Raw genomic sequence first — 26237 nt, 5'->3', positions numbered from 1 at the left:
ACATGATATTTTGCAATAGTTTTTAGATATTGAAAGAAAATAAATGATTTGTATTTACACTGTAACTTTCCAATAGCTTGGGTACAATTCTAGCGAAGTAATCGAACGTACATTTTATATGTCGGACATGCCTTCTCAAAGTAGGGCATATATTTATACCAAAATTTAAGATGAGACTGGATTAATCATATTGAATACGGGAAAGTAAGACTACTGTGAAGCATGCAGTATGCTCGACAAAGAATATCAGAGGCAACAGAGGAATACATCAACAAAGTAACAGTCATCATCCTCTTCGGTGGGACAATTAATTGTTCATCAATCAAAGTGTAAGAAACATTTCTCTTCATTAGGAAATTATATTGCGAGACAAGGTGGTAGTGCCATCAGCAGAATCGTTTCCTTCTGAGTTGGACATGCCAAGAAGTATTGGAGGTATATGGAAGGGAGAAGCATATCAGAACTTAATGCTACTATTCTGTGGCCGAGTATGGATCGGGTCCAGCCAACCTGATTTCACAAGTGCTTCACATACAGTACGTAGGTGAGAAAGTCAGATGCGCATAGATCTATCAAGTCATGATCGATCTTGAAGCTGCAGGATCCTGGCCAAAATACCTGCAATTGGAATTGACAGGTCAAGTCAACTTCTTCACGAGCTTTCAAGTCATGGATCCTGGAGCTGCAGGATTGATCCAGGTCAAAACACCTGGAAACAGAATCGACAGGTCCAAATTAACTTCCGCAGGATCGAGTCATGTTAGATCAATCACATAGCTGCAGGATTCAGGCCAACATGCCTAAAAACAGAACTGACAGGTGTAAATCAACTCTATCAAGATCTTTCACGTCATGATAGATTTCAGAGCTGCATTACAAATCCAGGTCAAAACACTTGGAATATGAACTGACAGGTCCGAATCAACCTCTGCGGAAGTCAAAGTGGATCATGTAGCTGCAGGATCCAGACCGACATGCCTGGAAACGAAAATGAATGGTTTAAATCGAATCTAACAGATCTTTCAAGTGATGCTAAGTCCTGGAGCTTCAAGATTGATCAAGGTAAAATCACCTAAAAAAAAATATCGGACAAGTCCCAATCAACTTCTGCACAAGCTTTAAAGTCATGATAGATCCCCGAGCTGCACGATCCAGGTCAGCACGCCTGAAAACAGAACTTGCTGGTCTAAATCAATAGTTGCAAAATCTTTCTCGTGATGACAAATCCTAGAGCTGCAGGAATGTTTCATGTCAAAACACCTGGAAAAAGAATGGACAGGTCCAAATCAACTTCTGCAGGATCAAGTCATTTAGTTCCAGAATCCAGGCCAGCATGCCTATATATATATAGAAACGGAACTGACGGGTCCAAATCAACTTCTGCAGAAGTCATGATAGATCATGTAGCTGCAGGAACCAGGCCAACAGGCAAGGAATGGCACTGAATGGTCCCAATCGATTCTAACAGATCTTTAACGTCATGATAGATCCCACATCCGGTTGGGGAACGGCCTGGAGAACTAATATGATCTTCGTCGCACGCTACGGAAGGTAGTGGGTAAACCAAAGGAAAGTGTATACTTTCAAGAGTCCGGCTACTGTTAGCAAGAGATAAAGTGATATTCAAGCACTCAAATGAAAATTGACTTCTGGCAAGTTTTTGGTGTTTGAAATAATTCTAAACTTAGTTGACTCAATCAGTTTTTGGTGGTCATTCTTTAATCTATCCAAGATCAGAGAATAGGTTGTAAGTACCCATGACCTCCTGGGGAGCTCTTGTAACCGTTCTCCTACAAGTGGGACCTCTTGCTAAATGTTGATATTGTGGAATTATTTCCTAGGGTCGATCTTTTACATAATGTTTAAATTAATCTAGAATAAATATGGTTTCCAAATGGATAAATATGGGTGCAGAGGTTGTGTTTCACATGCAATAGATATTATTATACCATAATATGGAACCCATAGCAGGGGCGGATCCAGGATTTTGAAATAGGGGGCGCCAGCGGCGAGGGAGCGAAGCGACCGACCGGGGGGAGGGTGTGGGAGGGGGTTCCCCCCTCCCACGGCAAGGACTTTTTCAAAAAATCATGTCCAAAAGTCGTATTTTGAGAGCACCTTTAGAAGAAAAATGCACACTTAAATCACTGTAACTTCATGAATAAAAGACACATACTGACTCATTTAGGAGCTGGTTTCCAGTCACACACCGTATAAGCGGTCATTCAAAACATACATTTGGCAAAGGCTCTTCACTTGCTTGCATCGTGTGATTGAAACGTCAAATTTAAATGATACGAAACTGAGACTTGTAATCGATAAGTTCCGAATAATCCATTCTGTTTATTGTCATTTGTGTATTTACATTGTGTGTTTCAAACGAGAATTGTTTAGTCGTATGGCAACATGCATAAAATTTGGTTCTTTTTTCCCCAAAATGCACAGTTTGCTCCTTGATAATTCGTTGGAATGATTGCTTCGGCGAAACTTAGTTGGGGCGCCCTGGATAATATGCCTCTGAATCTACCAGAAAGTGTAAAAGTTAGTTTACATTAAATACAAATATGTCTGACCTATACATTTCAGTGAAAACGTACATGACCAAGGCAGAATGATAATGCTGCGCACGTGGCGCCCGATATAGGGCTTCATCTTTGAGTGAAGAATAATCTAGGGGATAGACATTATCATTCGCATCGTTGACACTTTCTCTCGCGATCTGTTACTTACAATTTACATGTATTTGCCATAAAGACGGACAAACGCATGTTACAAAAAACACAAAATTTCGGGAAAAAATGATATCCAATCCAACATCTTCACACTGGTCACTGCACTGCAACTCCCGATTACAAGTGGTGCAACTTTCCAACCAATCGACTTGCGCGCCCTGGAATTCCAGAATTTACATATTGCAATACAGTATGACAGAGGTGCATTTGTGCGAACACAAAGGCCATGAGCGTAAGTTAAAATACAGTTTTAACTAGATCTAGCCCTTGAAATTGACTACATTGTACCAATCCAGTAAATATAACCAACCCCCCCCCCAAAAAAAAAAAATCCGGCGAAAATAAGGGGGGGGGGGCGCGCCCGGGGCGCCCCCCTCTGGATCCGCCACTGCATAGACATCATCTTGAGAAGTTGTGCAAGGTTTTACTTTTTAAGCATATATACCTCTATGATTTACACACATACCTTACGGCATTTAAACATTGGTTGCTACAGAAAACGTATTACTTACCAACTGCTACTTCGCATGGGCTTGTATACATGGTATAATAATAATAATTAATAATTCTTTCTTATTAAGCACTTTTTCTAAAGTTACAAAGTTTATAATTGTTCTTGGGTTGTTGTGATTAATGTATTAATGCGCAAATAAAAAAGATGCGATTCATAGAAATTCTAATCATAAAAAACCCTATAATATTTGGTTACCGTGGAAAATGTTACTTAGCAACGGTTGCTATGGTGCTCATTTTGTCTACCTATGGAAACATTCTTCACATGAGGAATCTATGGGCCAGATTTAATTTCTGAGCTATTCTGAGTAAATTATGATGATCTGAACTAAGACAAAGAATTTGTTACTACGGAAGAGGCTCACTTAGCAACCGTTGTTGGGAATAAATGGATCAAGACTATTGTGATACAAAGGAACACGCTTTAGATTAAAATTTGTATGACATATCGCCTGTGAAAATGTAACTCAAGCCAAATTAAGCTCAGTTACTAAGGTAAATAAGTTACCTAGCAACCGTTGCTATGTATGATGAACTCACGTTGGCACCCCCTGCTAAAAATGTTTAGAATAACTTACTCTACCTTTGTGCCGATTTTCATGCTTGTACCATTTTCTGAACATTTTTTTCACCAATCACCTAGACTATGAGTGGATTGGCGCCATGGAGTTGGATAAAGCTTTATCCAACTCTAGGTGCCATGAGCCTAATTACATCAGGAGGGCTCAAGATATTCGTTCGACCCAACCCATTCGAATTTTTTTCAATTTGATGTTGCTGATTGACAAAACTGTATGAATATGATTCAAAATCTAACACTGATTCTAGAAATGGTAACTACTGAACTTCCTTCGCCCAAATTGGGAAGATAAAAAAGTGACTTGGAACTATTTTTTTGACTGGCGGACTAATTAGGGATATTTTACTGTTTGAGTCGATGAATTTGATCCATAGTTATCTTCATAAATGGCAATTTATTTTTAAAATGAGCTGGCTTCGCTACCCTTTCCTTGTCAGATATGGAATGCCAGATATATATCCTATCCAATGGTAGTAAACATTCCACCCTCTAATTTCACATTTATTTTTTATGAATTTTTCAAAAGTGCCATTTTAACACACAAGTCTATGGGGAATGTTTTACGCGCGTGACACCTCTATGATTGGCGCTGATTAGAGATTGGGAGTCATGTGCCCTGTATGTTAGCTTTGGGAAAGGGCACTTCCAAACAACAAGGTCCAATCTGGACTAGACAAAGGCGAGTATAATCACCATGATCACTGCAATAATAGTAGACTACCGTGCAAATATGGATATGATTTATATAATGTATAGGATCGGCAATGCAGAAGCAACATTTAATAACCCTACTATCTTTTTTTTTCTTTCCTTTATTGTATAGTTGACATTTGTGATTATTATTTGTAAACCTTAGTCTTGATTACAAAAGGAACAAAAATATATTTTCCCTTTCTTTTTTTTCTTTCTTCCTTTTTTCTTTCTTCCTTTTTTCTTTCTTTCTTTCTTTCTTTTTTTTTCTTCCTTCCCTTTTTTCTTTCTTTCTTTTTCTTTCTTTCTTTCCCTCTTTCTTTCTCTCTTCCTTCCATCCTTCTTTTTTTTCTTTTTTCTTTCTTTCTTTATATCTATTAAGGGGAAGGGGACCGCCCCCACCTGAAATGGGGGAAGGGGGCGTCCCCCTCTTCCGCCGCCTATGTTAAAATTGGACACTGAGATTATGAAATGCAGTCGTATCATGAAAAAAAGACTTTTTAACAAATTTTAATCAGGCAATACAATGTGTTCTTAAATGCCATGGATAGCAAAAACAAGTCAATGCAACCTGAAATGTTTTTTTTTGCACTTGCGCCTATATTCAAGCAGATCAAAGTCTTTTATACATGTATAAACTTAATTCATAACAGCCAATTATATAGCTTTTGAATGAGGAGACCATGGAGACGTGGTCATTTTCCATTATCATTTTTTAATTACATGACCTTAGTGTTAGATATAAACATTACAAACCAGAGGAGAATTTATTTGTATGAAATCATGACTGTTTTCATATCGATACCTGCGAAATAGTTTGTACAACACTTTAAATTAGTCGAATTTCAGGATCATAATTTGGAGCAGGAAAATAGTTTCAATTTTCTAAACCCATTGACGGAATCTTACAGATTGCCTCGTATACCAGTAATCTCACCCTTTACGTTCCGACACTATTAAAATAATGGAAACCCCGTTTGCTTTATGAGAACCTTGTCCTCATTCCTCGGAGGGGGGGGGGACTTTCATTGACAAGCGGATCCAATGCATGACCAAAAAAAAAAACACGTAAAAAGGATCTCTTTTTCAAGATAGGACACGTTACGTGTCAAATGCACTAAGATAATGAAAAAGGGTATATATTTTGCTTGGAAAACTACGTGTTTACGGCAAATTTGCAAGGGTCTAAGACAAACATTTTTTTTCGTTGAGGGTCCATTTTGAGTGAGGTGTGTGGGGTGGTAACCTAATGCAAGTACAGGTAAAGCCGTGTCATAGCAATTAAGATATCGTTGTAGATGTACTTGTTTAGGGGGTTAAATTCAGGGTATGCTTGTCAAGGGTATTCTGTTTGTTTCCAATACTTATTAAGGGTAGGGTTTCACACGCCAGTACTTGTTAAGGGTGCATTTTCAGAACATGGTGACTTGTTTAGGGTGCGTTACATGAAACCCCATGGTTACGCATGGTATGCACTCGTCAATGGAAGTGGTCCCTGGGTCCCCAGCAGTGTTGTAGTGCCTTGATGCTCGGCCTTGGCCTTAAGGCGCCTTAAGGCCTATTTTTTCAAAGCCTTGGCCTTGAACATTCAGGCCTTGGCCTTGAGAGGGCCTTGGCCTTGGCCTTGAGGATTTTGAGCCTTGAAATTTCAAGGCATTTTCAAGGCATTTTCAAGGCTTTTTCAAGGCATTTTGTATTTTGTACTTTTCATTTGTTTTATACAAGTAATTATAAATGTTTCAATTGTTCTGTACATCTAATGACACTAAATACTACCAGTCAGCAGCAACAGAAGCAGTATGTGTACTTAGCAGTGCCATCAATTGCAATTATCATCACATAATTATGTAACAAAGAGAAGTGATGAAAATTAATATTATTTATTGGTAATATGACGTAATCATGACTAATAAGGATAATGACAATATCAATAATAATGATAATAATTACGATTAGGATTATAGTCAGTGGCGTAACTACAGGGGGGCATGGGGGCACGTGCCCCCCCCCCCCATCGGCTGACTAAAAAAGGAGGAAAAGAGGGAGAAAGGAAGAGAAACGTAGTGGGAAAGAAGACAATGTTCATTATAATGTTATAATTATGTTATGTTACATTACATAAGAAACATTTTTTTTCATATAAATGAAACATAATTTGCTCAGGGCATATGTCTTCATTGTTCCTGGTGCTCCCATTGTCTGTTTACCGAGATATATAATCATGTTATACTAAAACCTCCCGTTTTCAAGTCAATATACACCAAACTACCAAATATATTTCCTCGCACTTCGAGTTATTCTTTTACATGTACAAAAGTATGCTTCTTTTTCACGAATATTGTAAGTGATTGTCCCATTTTAAGGTCTTAATATAAAACATTTCCTGTCCGTGCTTACGTTCGAAGTAGTGGATTGGTGAAAGATGTCTGCTCTCCATCAATTCCTAGAATGAGTCCTTAAATTGTTCCTTTTTCTGTTTTCTGATCTGAATATCAAAAATTTTCAGCTCGCGCTTCGCGCTCGCATCATTTGGTTAGTGAACTATGTAAGTCCTTCTTGAATTCCTACAAACAAGCCTTAAAATGCCCCTCTTCAGGTCTGAATTTCCTAAATTTTCAGCTCGCGCTTCACGCTCGCAAAATTTGATTAGTGAGATGGGTATGTTAATTGTTAATCATGATTACAAGTGCTTTATGTGCATGTTTAGATGTAATTCTAACAAAATCAGCAAGCGCTTATTGGCACTCCCATTAGATGACTATGGTGAGATGTGTATAATCTTAATAGATAAAAGATTCCTAAAATATAGTCCTTAAAATCTTCCTGTTTGGGGTCAATATCTACAAAAATTTCAGTTCGCGCTTCGCGCTCGCATTATTTAACGAGACAGGTACATATCATGATTACAAAAGATTGATTGTAATGTCCCTTTTTAGGTTTGAATATCAAAAATTTTAAGCTCGCGCTTCGCGCTCGCATTATTTGACTAGTGAGATACATGTCCGTTTATTGGCACTGTCCTTATAAAAATATCTCTATTAGTTCAGAATACCTGGCAACTGGGAGCGCTTTGCGCGCTCACTAGGCAATTCCAAGTTTTTGCTGGTGCCCCCCAATGCCGTGACCCACGGTACGCCACTGATTATAGTGATTTTATGACAGGAATAATTCTGACAGATCTGACTACAATTTTGACAACAATTTTCATACTCTAAAAATAGCTTACTCTAAAGAATGATAACAAGGTTGATTTCTATTCCATTAGGTTTTCCTTCTATTATTTTCTTTGACCAACAAGAATGTTTTAAGTCTTAATGATATTCTGAAAAGATTCGGTAAACTTGAACACAAACTTCAATTTCGTCATTTCCAAATGGGCTATGGTATCAATGGCATGATGAGCCAAAAATTTTGAGGGGCCAAGCATGGCATACAGAGCAAAATTTTAGGTTTCAAAATCAACAAATTTTGGATTGTGCTTGCATAAATTATTGTTAAGTAAGGTTCGCATTCAATTTACACAAAAAAAATGTTTAGAATGTCTAGTTTTTAGATCGGAATAATACAAATTTTTGAGGCTCGCGCTTTGCGCTCGCATTTTTTTGATTGGTGAGTTATGTATCCTATTTATGAGTCACTAAATGCAGTCCAGAACAGCTTCCTTTTCTGGTCACTAAAAATTTCTGCTTGTGTTTTGTGCTCGCGTTAATTTGTTTAGTAAGATGCACACCTTTTTCATGATTACAAAAACAGCTCAAAATATTTAAATTTCATTTCTTATTACAACATCTCGCAAGGATGCCCTTTTAACAGTGATTGGCACCATTAAATTGACCCAAAATCGAGTTTTACAACTTCAAAATTGATTTTTTTTTCAAAACCACTTGCTCGCTATGCTTTCTATAGCGGGAAATTAAAGCCTAAATCAAAACATCTGTCTTATCAATTAGAAATCACTTAAAAAAGCTTTGCTGAACTGCACCAAAATTCTCATTTTGACTTATACTGTAAGTGCATTTTTGGCTTTGACCTCCCCCCCAAAAAAATACATTCTGCCTCCCCTGTCCCAGGTAGAGGAGAAAGACATGTTGAGAATGGGCATGCCATGATCAGATCACCTTGGTAATAATAATTATTGCAATGTGAATCGCCTAGAACAATAATGAATTGTACAAATGTAACTATATATGTTTATTTTAATTTGATGTCTAAATCTACATGATCTATCATAAAATTATTTTCGTTTTAAATGTACAAGGGTAAACATTTTTGCTCGCTCACACCTTTTATACATTTGGTCCTGTGTGTCATGTATGCCGCCTAAGCATTGTTGTCTTTTTTTCCCATATATTGTACAATTGAAATGCCTTGGCCTTGGCCTTGGCCTTGAGGTTTTCAGGCCTTGGCCTTGGCCTTGGGTTTCCATGCCTTGGCCTCAGCCTTGGTTATTGAAGCCTTGGCCTTGGGTATTAAAGCCTTGGCCTTGGCCTTAGCCTTGGAGGTTTGAGCCTTGACTACAACACTGGTCCCCAGTCCTCCATTTTAGCAACTAGTTTTCCGCTGTCAATGGTAACTTTCACTGATAGAAAAGTGATTTGATATTTTTTTGGCTATTTTACGTTTCTCATATTGATGTCTATATGCAAGAACTATCTTATGAATACGCGGGTTTAGGCCTAATCTGCCCACTCACCCATACCCACTACGCTGTGTGGGTCTCTATAAACATGATAAAGGTATCGTTCGGCAAACGGTGATCTTGACCAAAAGCCGAATTGCATGAGATAAGAAATCATTGAATTTTAGGCCTACCTGTTATATATTAGATGGTGCAGACAGCGCACGTAAGTTCGTAACCATTGACATATGGCCCACAATCCAAGCCCCTCCCACCGTACACCGAAGTTCTGTCAAAAACAAGAACCCCCCTGCCTGATATCCACTGGTCCCCGGTTTAGAAATCATTTCTCTGTCCACACACACAAATTCTGATTTCTGGTAAGTATACCTCTCCGCCATGAGGTAACCAGCGTACTCCAAACGCCAATTGTCATCAGGACAGATGTTGCGGGCTGGGATCATAAGCTTCGTAGTGCGGCCAGATGGCGCCCTGCAGACTGCACAGGTCGGAGTGTGATCGTCCTTCGGCTGTAACCGTGAAGGACCTGTACTGACTTGGTATTCTGTGGAGTATATGAGTGCTCGATCGGTGCGTACACCGCTTTCTACTTCGTCGTAGATAGGCTCTTCTGGCATGCAAAGCTGGTTTGTACCACCGCCTGAATTGCTGTAATAGGAACCTCCGATACTACCTGAATAAAGAAATCACAAGCAGGCGTAACAGTGTATCAACATTGATAATTCCATAAAGTTATCGCTCCCTGATGAAAATAAATCATGTTTGATAATCATAAAATTCAAATTCTTCCAGATCCTTCTATTCACGACTCATGGCAAGTGCACTGACTAAACTGTCACTGCCTTTGACACGTCCTGTTTAGTTGTTAATGACATCCCAGGACTATCCAGTTGAAACCAATTAGAGCAAAACCAATTGAAACCAGTTGGCCAACTGGTTTTAATATAGCATATAATCTAGGCGGAGGCTGCAGTTATTGTCTTGGCTGTTATGCTGAACATAAGCGATACGTCTGATCTGACGAAGACTACGCAATTGTGGCTGCGTTAGCACCCATGCGTAGTCTCCGTTATATGTCTATAAATACCAATGTAAAGGGCATTGATAAAATATAGACTCTCATAAATCTATGTTTATATGGAGGAGCTTCAAATATATGTATCTGTATTTGATGTCATTTGGTAACAGTTAGTGGTGAACTAATTACCTTTTAATTGTAATTATAATCTATAATTTTTATGAACATGGTTTTCACTGCTAAGTATATTCGAAACTTTTATCTTAAAAAAGTTTGGCACTTGAGAATGAAAAGAAATGATTGATGATGAATCACATAAAACATCAATCTGTACACATTGGCAGATAATATGCAAATCAACTGGTTTCAATTGGATCCAGTAGGGTAGCTGGAAATTTTCCAAATGGAAACCAATAGGAGGGCATTTCCAGTTACCCAACTGGATCACTGCAATAACTCTCGTGTTGATTTAACACCAGCCCGGAATCTATATAATATGTCCACACCAGAGAAGTGTTAAACAACACCAGTTTCGTGGATACAGTGGCGTACCGTGGGTCACGGCATTGGGGGGCACCAGCAAAAATTTCGAGTCACCTATAGGGAGCGCGCGAAGCGTGCTCAGTTGCCAGGTAAACTGACCTTTTTCCCTCTTTTTCTCCTTTTCTTCGTTTTTTTTGGCCAGCCGATTGGGGGGGGGGGGCACGTGCCCAGACATGCCCCCCCCCGTAGTTACGCCACTGCATGGATATAATAGATTCCGGGCTGGTGTCAACACCAGAGTTTTTGCAATGTAGGATTACCAGTTTATACCCAACTGGATCCAATTAGAAGTCATTTCCAGTTACCCAACTTTCCAGTTAGAAGTCATTTCTATTTGGCAAGTGGGTTCCAGTTAGGATTTCCAGTTACCCAACTGGTTCCAGTTAGACTGCAAAAACTCTGGTGTTGATTTAATACCAGCCCGGAATCTATATATGTCCACACCAGAGAAGTGTTAAACAACACCAGTATCGTTTTGGTCTAACACCAGATAGGTGTTTATAAAACACTAATCAATATTAAAACAGCATCGGTTTGATTCCAATCTGTTGTTGTTTCAATACTTCTCTGGTGTGGACATAATATTGATTCCGGGCTGGTGTTAAATCAACACCGGAGTTTTTGCAGTGTAGAAGTCATTTCCAGTTGGAAGAAATTTCCAGTTTCCCAACTGGTTCCAGTTAGGATTTCTAGTTACTCAACTGGTTCCTGTTAGGATTTCCAGTTGCCAGACTGGTCCCTATTGGTTTCAATTGGAAATTTTTATATTCCAGTTAAAACCAATTGAAATCAATCGAAACAAATTAAAACCAATCAAAACCAGCTGGAAATCCAACTGGTTTCAATTGGATTTTGGTCCTGGGATGTCGTTCGTTTGTCAAAGAATTTGAAACACTTTGAGAGTTTTACTCAACCTGACATAAATGTGTCACGCCTACCAACCTGAATAGACGAGTTCTGCTCCTTGAGGACATTCGTCGTGCCCCATCGGACATAGACAGCACCAGAGAGACTTGTGTTACCTACTTGACTCACTTTCATATTGCCAGAGGATCGAGTCAGCTGTGATTGGTCTTTGAGTGAGCTGGGTATATCTTAGGAAAAACATTTAAAACAGGCATGTATAAATCTACTACTACTACTACTAATAATAATAATGATAATAATACTGATAATAATAATAATAATAACAATAAGACTTGATTGCGCCAAATCCACTCTGTAGGGTGCTCGATGCGCTTTTTAGGAAATAATAAAAGTTAAGAAGAATTGAAGAGAAATGTTTTAAGACATTGTTTGAAAGTTTCAGAGGTCAAGCACTGTTTGATGTTTTCAGGGAGGCTACTCCATAACTTGGAGGATGAGTGAACAAATGATCATTCCCCCAGGTTTTGGAAACTTTGGGGTAACGAGAGAATTGGAAAAGGAAGAACGTAAGGATCTTGAAGGGGTATAACTTTTTTTATTAGTGAAATTAAGTACTGGGAAGAAGAGCCATGGACACAGTGGAAAGTTAACAACAAAATCTTAAACATAATACGTTGTTTTACAGGGAGCCAATGTAAGGATCTTAAAATAGGAGTAATGTCTTGAATGTGAGTGCGCCTTGTGGATAGACATGATAGAGAAACGATGCGAGCAGCGGCATTTTGAAGTTTCTGAACTTTGACTAACTTATTCTAAGGTAGATTGAACAAAAGGGAGTTACCAAAATCGAGACGGGACGAAATTAAAGCGTGAACAATTTTTTCTGTGGCCGGTGGAGACAATCGCAATTGGTAGCGAACTGATCTACAAATTAAAGAGATGTGATTCGACATTGTCATGTGAGAATAACAAATTATACCGAGATTGCGACAAGAACTTCACAAATTTACAGTGAGGCCAGAAAATGAGATAGAGTCGATGTGGATTTTAATAAGCTGTACTTTGGAGCCAAAAAGAAGAAATTCACATTTGGCTGGATTCAACTTAAGAGAGTGAGAAGTCAGCCAATTGTGAACATCAACCATGCAACATTCAAGACGATGAATGGAACTTCTTGCAACAATATCCGATTTAAAGGAAATCATGAGTTGGATGTCGTCTGCATGAATATGGTATTTTATGCGGTGTTTCAACAGAACTTGTCGCAATCCAGATAAATAAATTGAAAAGAGAGTTGGCCCACCCACAGAACCCTGTGGTACTCCACAAGAGAGAGGCAAAGCATCAGACTTATAACCGTCAATACAAACAATCTGAAAATGGAATAAGAGATAAGACTTAAACCACATGTTCAAAAGGATAGTGTGATTTAGAGTGTCGAAGGCGGAGGACAAGTCTAACATCGCAGCATTTATTAAGAGTTTAAATACACACGGAGCGCATACTAACGGCAAAACTCCATTCAAGGAGTACTATTAGTTACAAATACAATAGCCTAACAGTGGAGTAATACTGTTCAGTTATGGACGAAACTGGAAGTCGTTGAATTATGAACGTTTTTGTCAAAATCATCTAGCACGTAAAAATATAAACATACTACTTCCATGCTAGACGGGGCAGCGGCCGTTTTGAAAGATGGTTCGGGAGAGGAGGCCGAACAAGCAAAAATTACAACCAGACGGTCATCTTTACGTTTTAGTAGACTGTCCTGCAGATAAGTGGAGGCCTTCAATTCCTCGGACCCTAGCCTGTGGGATTGCTACTTCGACGAGAACCATTTCATTTTTTCCTTTTTTTTAAGCAAAGTTAACCCTTCAGAAAGCTGATACGGGCTTACATTAGAACAAAACCAAAACAAAATAATGTAGATATGTGTACCTCTACTCTAAAAGAGGGAAAAAATTATCGGGTCAGTTTTGGTGACACAACCATGCAGTGCCAGGTAAAATGATTATGTGGCCATTTCTGAATCTATGATGTCAATCTGACCAGGGATGTTTTCTTAATTTTTTTCTGAGCTGCTAGTACGAAATAAGCAAACATTTCTCAATTGATATTGTTTTGTGTTCCTCAGTCATATCTTATGGCCTACCATTTACACTTGTCGGGGCATCTCGTCCGTCTCTGCCGTCCCTTCCTGGATCACCCTGTGGACCTTGAGGACCCCTTTCACCAGCAGCACCCGCAGGGCACATGTAACACTGACCTAAGGAAGAAACCAGACAAATTTCTTACGACGTTTACCATGTTTACTGACCCGTGGGACCACCTTCCACCATTTAAATATTGTTTATTCATCTGAATTTCAAGATGAGAGACGTGTCTTAGATGAACGATTATGATTCTTAAGGAATAGTCGCCTGCAGGATTCCTTCAAGAAACACAATTTTAGTGGACAAGGTATACGTACTTTACACAGTGCAGTCAGTATTTAAGGAAATCCATTTCATTTCCACAAAATTTTGCAGTTACTTTAGCACCAGTCCTGAATGTTTATACATAAATATATATATACCTTAAAAAATAACATGGCTTCATGCATAAACGCTTGATTTTTTGCTACTGTCCTTTGAAGTTCACCAAATTGAAGTCGTCGAGAATAGCGCTATCAAAAGCTTTGCTATTTTTAAACCCTACTATATCACTACGTTTCGGCTAAACCTCTATTAATAATTCAAATCCAAAGTTTCATCAAATTTTACAGTTTAGTTCAGAATGGTATACTGAAGGTGGAAAACCCATTTATACTGCTATTAGTTTCTTTAAAATTGTGTGAAAGAATACAAAAACAAAGTCTCAAAAGTTGACATTTCTTTAACAAATCTGAGAAATACTATAAAATGCTGCATGCATTTCATTCAAAATCCATGTCATTTCCACCAAAATTTGCAAGCTTGTAGAGGAAGGTGTACTCAAGCGGTGTAGACATTTAACATAGGGGTTCATGTGTTTGTCTTTAAACAATCAGCACTTTTTTTGGAGCAAGTGTGCTATTTTAAACGCCAAAAATGCGCCAAAGGCTTTGCTTCTATGTGAGGAAAGGTTCCAAACCACTTTTATTCGAAGAATAAGAATGCTTTTACCACATATAGCTTCTAGATTACCCGTTAATCCATTGTGAAGTCAATGCGCATAGCGAAATATGTGCAGATCAGTATCATGACTATGCCTTGACATAAATAACTTAGAGTAGTAAATAACTCTGAACTAACTGTTTGACCGCCCTCTTATGATTGAATGAAAAAAGGCACACATGAAAAAAAATAAAATATGAAAAGATAGGTAGCCCGTGTAACTCTGTATAGGCCCGACCCATATGAGCAAAAATGACGTCATCTCTATATCTCTAGATCGTCTTGCCCCTTTTGTAATATAATGTCGACATTGGTCGGTTAATTAATGCCAGAGAAATTTTTAAAAACTATGCCCATGCTACATACCAGAATATATAGGATAGTACGGTCCGGGGTCACTAATTGGCTGCTCGCCATCAGACATGCCGGATATTGGGAACGGTCTCGGGAAAGTCGATGCTGAGTCGATTCCCCTTCGACGTCGAGCACTTTCGGCTTCCCCAAAGTTGGGCCCGGTCTCGAGGAAGTCGGGAATGTCAATCTTCGCCATTATTGATGGATTCTTCGCAATGAGCTCAAGAGTTGAGAAGGAGCGAGTGATCTCAGCGACGGATTCCTATATAATTATGAAAATAAAAACATAATTGTTCATTTTATTCAAGATACAAAAACTCATCGGTTACTTTAGTTGGTCTGGTCGCATTTATTTCCAATCTCAGATGTATTGAATTAGTGGTTGCTTAACAAAAGCAAAACGATAATTTACATTACAGATATTCCCATAATATGTTCAGAACATATTTTATTGATATTTTTTAACAATATTCAAGTAGTAAAACGAATGGGGATCAAACAGATAAAGGGTATAGAGAGAAAGGGGAAAATGAAACGGTTTAGGTTGGGTTTGGCTGCCACTTGATTGAGAAAAAATAGGTGCCCCCCCCCCCCTCCCCGCAGTTCAAAATACACTGGCGTTGTACCTGACCATGGAAATAGCTCGCAGTATTCTTTCAACCTAATGATATTATGGCTCGGTTACAAATGCCAACTGCTACGAAGCCGTACAATCAATCTCAAATCATGTTATATCTTCTCAAGAAGGCCGTTAGAAACAGCGTTCACACACCGTTCGTAGACCATTCATCGATGGACTTGTCCAATGTTTTGTAAGGCGCTCATACGAAAAACATCGTGAAAGCCCAGCAAGATTTTGTAGGGCCGAGAGATATTCTATAGAACCCACAAATTCTTACGATATTTGTAAGAACTCGATAAGTTGATAGTGAAGCGCTCTTACTAAAAAATCTCGGCATTTGTATGGCATCCAGGGTCCAGGGGCGACCCCCCCCCCCCGGATATATCTTCGGTACATCTGAGCTCTTGTCGAGAAAAATTAAGAACAGATGGGGGAATGGAAAAAGATGCATGGAAGAAAAAGAGGAAAGAGAGAAAGGAGAGAGAAAAGTAAAAAAGGATAAGGAAAAAGAGGGAAAATAGCAATGCGAAAGAGAAAAGAAAATGGAAAATAATATAAGGAAGGAAGGAAGAAAAAAATAAAGAGAAGGGGACGGTGTATACTGGATTTGTATATAACTTGAGAATATGTCGGAGGAGATGTTGTTCGTTGAGAAATACACTCGCGCGGGACTACGTTTATCGGAAAAACGTTTAAGGTAGTTCCAACTGCTTGCTCGTTTTTTGTTTTTAGTTTCAACATCTTTGTCGGTATAAAGGTTAAATTGCACTCTTTATCGCTAAATTGTCGAGATTATTCCGTAACGCTTCTCTGTACCGAAAGTGATGAGAATTTTCCGGGGAGTGTTTCATCTCCGTTTCATCAACATTTGTGACTGACAAGTTGTCAGACCTGACAACTTTCTTTGATTCTGATTGACACTGTCACTATGGCAACTCTCGGGTAAAACAGGACTTGTCGGATAAAATGTCCGATAAATCTTTCATGAAATGCTCCCCCGATTGTAGATAGAAATCGCCCCCCCCCCCCCCAAAAAAAAAAAAAAAAAAAAAACAGCTCTCGCCTCGCGCTCGCATTGTTTATTGATATTGATTTCTCATTTGATTACATATGTCTGCATTTGTACTCTGTTAATGGTTTTGTTATCTATTTTTGAGGGGCCCACATTGTACAAGCATTGCTTTTTAGTGGGTCCCTCCATTTCCATCTTAATTTAATTTCTATTGAAAAATAGTATACTTATTTAAAACCTCCAATGTGTTGCCCAAATCGTGTAAGTTTTTTTCCACAACATATGTATTATTATTTTTGGTTCTTTGCAATGGATACAAATACTTATTTTTATATATATGGTATACAATTTGTTTTTGTTTGATGGAAGTGAAATAAATAAAATTGAATTGAATTGACTAATATGAACAAATAGTTCTCGATTTAAAAAGGTGTCAATATTTATGTTCCTGTTTTCATATCGGAATATAAAAAAGAAACTCTTCAGCTCGCATCATTTTTTATCGAGCTTGATACCCTTCCTTTTCCATGATTTAAAAAAGTGCATGGATTGTCCATTATTTAGGTCTAAATCTAAAAAAAATAGATAAGAATCAGCCCGCCCTTGGCATTCGCAATACTTTTTTTTTATTGAGATACATATCTTGATATTTATGAAAAAGGGCTTTAAAATGTCTAGTTGTCAAGTCGGGGATAAAATATAAATTTTCAATAATTGGGGAGATATGTATTATCTTTATGAGTCACTGCGAACAGTAATTATTATGTCTCTATTCAGTGGCGTAACTACGGGGGGGCATGGGGGGGGCACGTGCCCCCCCAATCGGATGGCCAAAAAAAAAAAAAAAAAAAACGGGGAAAAGGAGAAAAAGAGGGAAAAAGGAAGAGAAACGTAGTGGGGGAAAGAAGAAATTGTTGTTTATCATAGTGTTATATAACATAAGAAGCATTTTTCACAACTTTATGAAACATTATTTGCTTAATTGTGTCTTCATTGTTTCTGGTGCTCGCATAGACTTTTTATAGAGACATATAAAACTGCTGTACTAAAGCCTCCCGTTTTCAAATCAATATACAACAAAATAATATATTTCCTCGCAATTAGAGTAATTATTGTTTTAAGTAGTGATATATTCTTCTTTTTCATGACTACTGAAAGTTATTGACCTATTTTAAGGTCTTAATATAAAACATTTCCTGTCCGTGCTAACGTTCGCATTAGTGGATTGGTGAGATTTCTGCTCTTCATGAACTCCTAAAATCAGTCCTTAAAATGTCAATTTTTCTGATCTGAATATCAAAAAAATTTAGCTCGCGCTTCGCGCTCGCATCATTTGGTTAGTGAAATACGTGGAGTCTTAGTGAATTCCTACAAATAAGCCTTGGAATGCCCCTCTTCATGTCTGAATTTCCTAGATTTTCAGCTCGCGCTTCGCGCTCGCAGTATTTCATTAGTGAGATGCGTATGATAATCATGATTACAATGACTTCAAAAAGTGCTCCATGTGTTTAGATGTAATTCTAACAAAATCAGCAAGCGCTTGGCACTCGCATTAGATGACTATGGTGAGATATGTATACTCTGACTTAATGGATTCGTAACTATAGTCCTTAAAATATCCATGTTTTGAGGTCAATATATACAAAAATTTCAGCTCGCGCTTCGAGCTCGCATCATTTGGTTAGTCAAATACGTAGGGTCTTAGAGAATTCCTACAAACAACCCTTAGAATGCCCCTCTTTAGGTCTATATTTCCTAAATGTTCAGCTCGCGCTTTTGCGCTTGCAGTATTTGATTAGTAAGATACGTATGATAATCATGATTACATGACTACAAAAGGTGCTTCATGACTGTGTTTAGATGTAATTCTAACAAAATCAGCAAAGGATGGCACTAGCATTAGATGACTATGGTGAGATATTTATACTCTTAATGGATTCTAAAATATAATCCTTAAAATTTCCTTGTTTAGGGTCAGTATATACAAAAATTTTAGCTCGCGCTTCGCGCTCGCATTGTTTGTTTAACGAGACAGTTAAGTATCATGATTACAAAACAATTTCCTTATAATGTCAATTTTTAGCCCTCAATATCAAAAATTTTCAGCTCGCGCTTCGCGCTCGCATTATTTAATCGGTGAGATACATATTCGTTTGATGGCACTGCATGTCCTTAAAATATCTCTACTAGGTCAGTATACCTGTCAACTGAGCGCGCTTCGCGCGCTCCCTAAGTGACCCGAAATTTTTGCTGGTGCCCCCCCCAATGCCGTGACCCACGGTACGCCACTGTCTCTATTCAGGTCAGAATATCCAACATTCCAGCTAGCGCTACGAGCTCGGAATAATTGTTTGATTAGAAAACCTCCCTATTCATGAATGAAAAAATGTGCTCAACCTGTGCTGTTTCCAGGTCAGAATCTCATTTTTTTAAAAGTGTCAATATTAATGTTCCTGTTTTCATGTCAGAACATAAAAAAAAGAAACTCTTCAGCTCATGCTTCGCGCTCGCATCATTTTTATCGAGCTTGATACCCTTCCTTTTTCATGATCTAAAAAAGTGCATGGAATGTCAATTTTTTAGGTTTAAATCTCAAAATATAAATCAGCATTCGCAATACTTGTTTATTAAGATACATATCTTGATATTTATGAAAAGAGGGCTTAAGAATGTCCAGTTGCCAAGTCGGGGGTAAAATAGGAATTTTCAATTACTGGTGAGATATGTATTATCTTTATGAGTCACTGCAAACAGTAATCATTATATTGCTTTTTCAGGTCAGAATAACAAACATTCCAACTCGCGCCTCGAGCTCTAAATAATTGCTTGATTAGAAGACCTCCCTATTCATGATTACAAAAAGTGCTCAACGTGTGCTGTTTTCAGGTCAGAATCTCATTTTTTTCAACTCGTGCTTCGCGCTCTCATTAATATTCTTGAGGCCTATATATATATATATATATCCGTAGTGTGTTTTATAGCTCCATGATATATCCATTCTGTTCATGTATACAAAAGTACTTGGAATATCCAGTTTTCTTGTATAAATATCAACAATTTTCAGCTCGCACTTCGCGCTTACTTTGTTTGATTGGTGAGATATTATCCTATTCATGGGTCATTGCAAACAGTCTTTGACTGGTAATTTAGCAGATCAGTATATACATGTATTAAAAATTTAAGCTCGTGCTTTGAGCTCAATGGTGTAAATGATTCCAAAACCTGCTCATTATATTCAATTTTCAGGTTTAAATTATATTGAATATCAGAAAATTGGACCTCATCATTCGCGCTTGCAGTATGATATATTTAGGCCTCATGAGCTATCTGATCATGTTCGCAAGACTGTAGTTAAGATAAACTTATAACTTATGGACGTTCCACAGTTAAAATGAAGTCCATGTCATTTTCACCAAATTTTGCAGAGTTACATTGGTATCTATGCTTTATGCAAATGCAAAAAATAATATAGGTTCATGCGCTTATCATCTTTCTATGGGATTTCAAAGTCGCAATATTTGATTGATATGAAATGTTGCGCAATCAAGGCAATCATACCTCTCTTAGACCTCACAAATTCACCAAATGAGTTTAAATCATCTTTACTCTGTCGATATCGCATCAAACTTCATCAAAATGAGTCTATTTGGAGTCAGCAGCGCCCTCATTTAAAAAAAACAATAGTAATAGTTGAAATTTAAAAAATTAGAAATAAATAAAAAAAAAATTAAAATCATATTTTGGCCGCCAAAAGGGGCCTTGGGGGAATAATTAATAAAAATATTTTTACGCCCCCCCCCCTCAGGCCTACAGATGAAATCTGGATATGCCGCTGGGTAAGACAAAATACAATGTGACCGGCCGGGGAGAATGTACACTTGAAATAAATCATCTTCGTCGGACGTCGGTAATCAAGGTCCTTTATACCCCGCCACACACACTTACACAACTGCAAAAGACGTAGCGATGCCACAGATGGCGGCCGTAAGGGATTTGCAGGGCGTAGGTACACAATTTGCGCGCCTGTTGAGTAAAACATTATCACCAATTATATGAGAGTACCATGAGCTGCACGTATGACCATCTTGAGACAACGGAGTCGTAAGATGGCCGTAAGTCTAACAATATGCTAGTGCCATTTCATAACAGAAAATCATTTAGTTTCTCAAGGTTTAATAAGTTTCTATTTCTGTTGCGTTAACTCCCGTAGGAACTCAGCAACTTAATTCTTAAGTCGTTCTTGAAAAGGCCGTAAGAACCTTTGCCCCATCCATAGGCGGACCCAGGTGGGGGCCCGAGGGGCCCGCCCCCTATTGGCGGAGCAAAAAAAGAAAAAAAACAGGAAAGAAAGAAAAAGGGAAGGAAAAGAAAGGAGTAAAAGAAGAGGAGGAAGACGATCAATAAGATGAGAAGACTTGGAAAAAAACACATTTCATGTCCCTATGTAAAATTTTCGCTTGCGCTTCGCGCTCGCATTGCCTGTTAAATGATTCACATATCTTGTTCAACATGGAGCTTAAATATCAAGTTTGGAAGTCAATATAAAAAAACATATTTCTCCTGGGAAATCGAACTTTCATTAATTTGTGTGATTTACAAATTGATTATTAAAAAAGTGCCCTGTAAAAATTGATTATTAAAAAAGTGCTCTGTAAAATGTCAAATATTCCGCCCGCACTGCGCGCTCGCGAATTTTTATTTACCAGGTACCTATTATTTTCATGTATTCCATAAAGTTTTCAAAATACCCCTTTTCAGATCTGATTGTCAAAACGTATCAGCTAGCGCTGCCATGCTTGCATTTTGATTGGTGGGTTATGTATGTCTTAATATTGAATATATAAAAAACTACTTAAAATCCCTCTTTCATGACAGTTTATCAAAAATTCGGCTAGCGATTTGCGCTCGCACTAATGGTTAAAGATATAACTGATTACTGATGCATCCTATTCATACTAAAATAGTGCTTGAAATGTATAGTGTTCAGGCCATAACATCATCAGATTCCGCGCCCTCATTATGCATGGATAAGTAAGATATCAATTTAATAGATAAATTGTCCTTTTTGTTTAATCTCGCGCTTAGCAAGATGAATAGGAAGATATATAGTCATCATATTCATATGATAACATGTCATAAGGATGTCACGCTCCTATGTCTCAAACTCAAAGTAATAATGCAAAATATCAGCTCTTTATCAAGTGTAATTTATATCCACCTTATTTTCCTACAAAGTGTTTGAAATATAAGGTTTAAATTGACCCCCTTTTTCATCGGAATATCAAATATTTTAAGCTCGCGCTTCGCGCTCAATTTTATTTTCATGATAAAAGATGCCTAGATTCTAGGTCTAAAAGATGCCTAGATTCTAGGTCATGATAAAAGATGCCTAGATTCTAGGTCTAAATTTGAAACACGCGCGCGCATGTTTATTCAGTCATCCAGTTTTAGATCATAATATCAAAAATTTTCTGCTTGCCCTTTGTGTTCCAATTATTAATGTAGGAAGATCTCCCTTTCACATGATTTACAAAACATGAATGAAGTGTCTAGTTTTAGGTCTAAATCTGACATTTTTCCGCTCGCGCTTCGCAATATTTGATTGTTGAAATATGTAACGTATTCATGGCTAAGTGCAAGCAGTCCGTAAAAGGCACTTTTCGATCAGTTCAAAAAAGTATACAAACATTTTCTTCTCACGCTTTGCTCTCATATCATTATTTTAGGAAAATCCCCTCTTACTCATCATTTTTATGATTTACAAAACATGAATAGAGTGTCCCGTTCTCGGTCTAAAACTAGAATTTTTCCGCTTGCGCTTCGCGCTCGCATCAATTGTTTAGTTATTTAGCTACCCTGTTCATGATTAAAGAAATTGATTAAAGCTTCCGATTCTTTCTGTAGAAATGTCAAAGATTTTCAGCTCGCGCTTCGCGCTCGCATTATTTGATTGTTGAAATATATAACGTCTTCATCTGCAAGCAGTCTTTATCAGGTAGGTCTACCTTTCCGATCAGTTCAAAACGTGTATCAAAAATTTTTGCTCGCGCCTTGCGTTCGTAGTAACTATTGCAGGCACGTTTATTTTTCTGAATGTTCAAAATTTAAGAAAAAATCCATACAATAAAAAAAATGCTCGCGCTTCGCGCTCACATTATAAAATATGGATTATGATATTATATATTTATGTTGATTTAAAGAATAAAGCCAAAAATTGACTTATAGTACTACCCCCTTCAAAGCAACAAACAAACAAATCATCTTCGAGCGGCCAATGGGTGATAATATGGCAAAAAATAATCCGCCCCCCCCCCCTATTGCCGAAGGCTGGATCCGCCCCTGCCATCTACAAATCTCTGCGAACTCAAGAATTTTGTACGAACAGTTCGTTTCGTAGATACGAACGCATCGATCGTACGAACTTATTTTCACTTCGTATTGACGCTTACAATTATTAGCTAAATTTCATTATTTCTATGTACTAGTAATGGTAATAGAAATCAACTTCTATCTCAATTGAAAACCGAATTCTCCTACATGGCCAATGAGAATGTTCGACCTTTCAGCTAGTTGTAAAGGACACTTAATGATTTATACATATATATATATATTTGAATATCTTCATTCTCAATTTCAGATAGAGTCGAAATAAAATTGGTAATGGCATTTAGAATTTATTCCCTTTTAGACAGATCATGCTTGAACACGTACCTGAAGGATCAGTACTTGTTTTCTAAGTAGAGAGACCTTTTCTTCTTCTGTCTGACTCGGTTCTGGTGAATCTAAAATGTCAAAATGATTACGAAAAAATAACAGATCATGCATGATGAATAGAGAAGTATATGTACAGATAACCATCTAGGGCCTTTAAGCAGGCACGTGAGAGGGAGACGTCCCTGCTTTAAGTAGGGCCTCCAAGGACAACAGTAGGTCAATTGCTGATGGAGCCACCCTAATTAAAAAGACTTATAAATAAATCATAAATATCCATTAAATAACCATAAGATAATAATATTTTTATGATAACAGAAAATAAAAAGAGTTCCGACTAGCCTGGCGGAAGCTCCCACTATCAGTCCGTCGTACCTCTTGCGGCACGATTGTAGCCGATGGATCCTTCTTTCGCCAGCGTCAATCTGTGTAGAATTTCTCAAAAACTCACTGCACAGATTGTCGCAGGCTGCATAGATTGACGCAGCAGTGGCAACCGTCAACTGCACCGGTGTGTTGGCTCAGTAGGTATAGAGGGTCTGTCTCTGGGGCTGCTACTCTGTTCATGGTGTTTGGCGTTCAACAATTTAAAAGGATGGTCCAGGCTGGATATATATATATTTCAATGATTAAAGTATAATTCACAGAGCAAAATGCTGAAAAAATTATAAAAATTGGATAACAAATAACAAACGAAGTTATTTGATTTTAAATATTTGCATTTTCCGTTGAGACAGTTCTAGGCAAATCTTCATAGTGGACTAAATGATGTCATATCCCCACGTGTTTTTTTTTATTTTATTATATGAAATTAGGTTAATTAAAAAAAATCTACCAAGAACTGATTAAGTGCCTAGTTATTATTGCCGCAACTTATTTCATCATAATGGAGACACATCGACTACACATGTGTGAAAAACATGAATCAATTATGATTTCATGTAATAATATAGGAAAAAGGAAAGTGGGGATATGACATTATCAGCCCAACTAATGAATTTTCATGACGACGTGCACATACCTGTTTTCACAAAATATTTATACTCTTTAAAATTCAATAACTTCGTTATTTGTTGTCCAGTTTTGACGAAATTTTCAGCATTTTTGCTCTGTGAATTTTGAGCTATTTATTTAGATATAAAATAATATTTGAAGCCCGGACTTTCCCTTTAAGGGATAAGAGATAGAGCAACATCGATCTAGCGCTGCAAAGAAGCCCGTGATCAATAATAATTGGGTGAAATTAGTTTTCTAGGTATTTCAATTTTCAGACTTGAATTTCGGACAATAGAATATGGATTTTCATATGCAAAACAAAATTCAAAATAATAATGAATAAGTCATATCAATTGAAATTCCGCTCAAATTAATTAACGGATACGATATAGTTTTTGGTAAAGATGTTCGTTTTCAATTTTTCTTATTTCTAAAATACATAAGACTTATGAACTTAATCTGTTCGATTGACAATTTTTCTTATTGCCGCCTTTCGATTAATTTGTCTGCGACATTTTTGTTATCATTATAATCACAGAACTAAACAGCAATATTCTTGAAAACTATCATTTCTGTCCCAGTATGATTTTTCATATCTTTTTATACTTTTATTTTTAAACAAAGATGACACCGCTTATATAGACAAACACTAAAATGGGACCATGAAAAACCCCTTATTTCGAGCATTATTCCTGCTTTGTGAAAAGCATACTATACAATGACATCATTTCTGGCCGGGTGGTAAATAGCACCAAGAAATATAAAATAAAAACATTGATGTATATATCTTACTTTCATCCTGTGGATCTTCCTTTGAAACGGCAATTGCTTGACCGAATCCAAGAAAATACAGACATGCAAATAGAACTGCGACAAAGAATGGCTTCATCGTGGAGTTATGAAGAATGCTAACCAGGCTGGTGTTGAATGTATGGGTAAACATTTTACATCGGTATTTATATATCAATCACATAGTAAGCCACTCCCTTTCTTTCCCTAATTTGGCGCGAAGGAGGAGACCTAGTTAATTTGTAGCAAACCTTCGTGAATTGGTTCAACCTCTCAAGTAGGCGGACACGAACAGTGGGTCGTAAAATAAAAGTTATAGACATGTGATAACAGTAAGCACTTTTCGCACCCCCCCAAAAAAAAAAATCAACGGGAACGGACTTCTTCGACGTTATTTTTTTTCATTGCAGGACAGTTTTTTTTATACACTAAGAATGTTGGGCAACATACTGTCCACATGACAATTGGTTAAAAATTTATCAAATTCTGGGTAGTTTTCAACCAATAATGTGTGTTTTTAGTGAAAACTACACAGTATTGGTTAAAAACTACTCAAAGTTCGATGAGTTTTGTAACCCATTGTTGTGTGGACAGTATGTTGCCCAACATTTAAAGAGTGTATAAAAAAAAACTGTCCTGCAATGAAAGTTGTGTGACAGAATGAGACTTTTCGCACCCACAGCGGGAACATTCTATCTGCGTTTCGTGTGCAATTTTTTTGGTTAAACTTCGTAATTCCGAAGGTTCGTAATTTCGAAGGTTCGTAATTCTGAAACACGTAAATTGCCAATACCTCGATGTTCGTTAATCCGAAAACGAAAAAGGGTTAGTTAATCCGAACATTTGTGGCGTAATTCCGAAGGTTCGTTAATCCAAAAAGGAAATGAGAGTCGTAATTCCGAAGGTTCGTTAGTCCGAAAACGAAATGAGGTTCGTAATTCCGAAAATGAAATGAGGTTCATAAATCCGAAGGTTCGTTAGTCCGATAAAACGAAATGAACAAAGAACCTCATTTCGCTTTCGGATTGTCGAACCTT

At 37.6% G+C, this 26237-nt stretch overlaps 1 pseudogene; it reads right to left on the bottom strand.

Moving 5' to 3' along the window:
- Positions 1-9337: 9337 nt before the first annotated feature.
- On the bottom strand, positions 9338-25300 carry LOC121427166 (annotated as a pseudogene).
- Positions 25301-26237: the final 937 nt, after the last annotated feature.

This window comes from Lytechinus variegatus, chromosome 14 (assembly GCF_018143015.1).
Source record: "Lytechinus variegatus isolate NC3 chromosome 14, Lvar_3.0, whole genome shotgun sequence".
Taxonomy (NCBI): Eukaryota; Metazoa; Echinodermata; class Echinoidea; order Temnopleuroida; family Toxopneustidae; genus Lytechinus; species Lytechinus variegatus.
The sequence above is the reverse complement of the archived record's forward strand: the minus strand, read 5'-3'. Positions and strand labels throughout refer to the sequence as shown.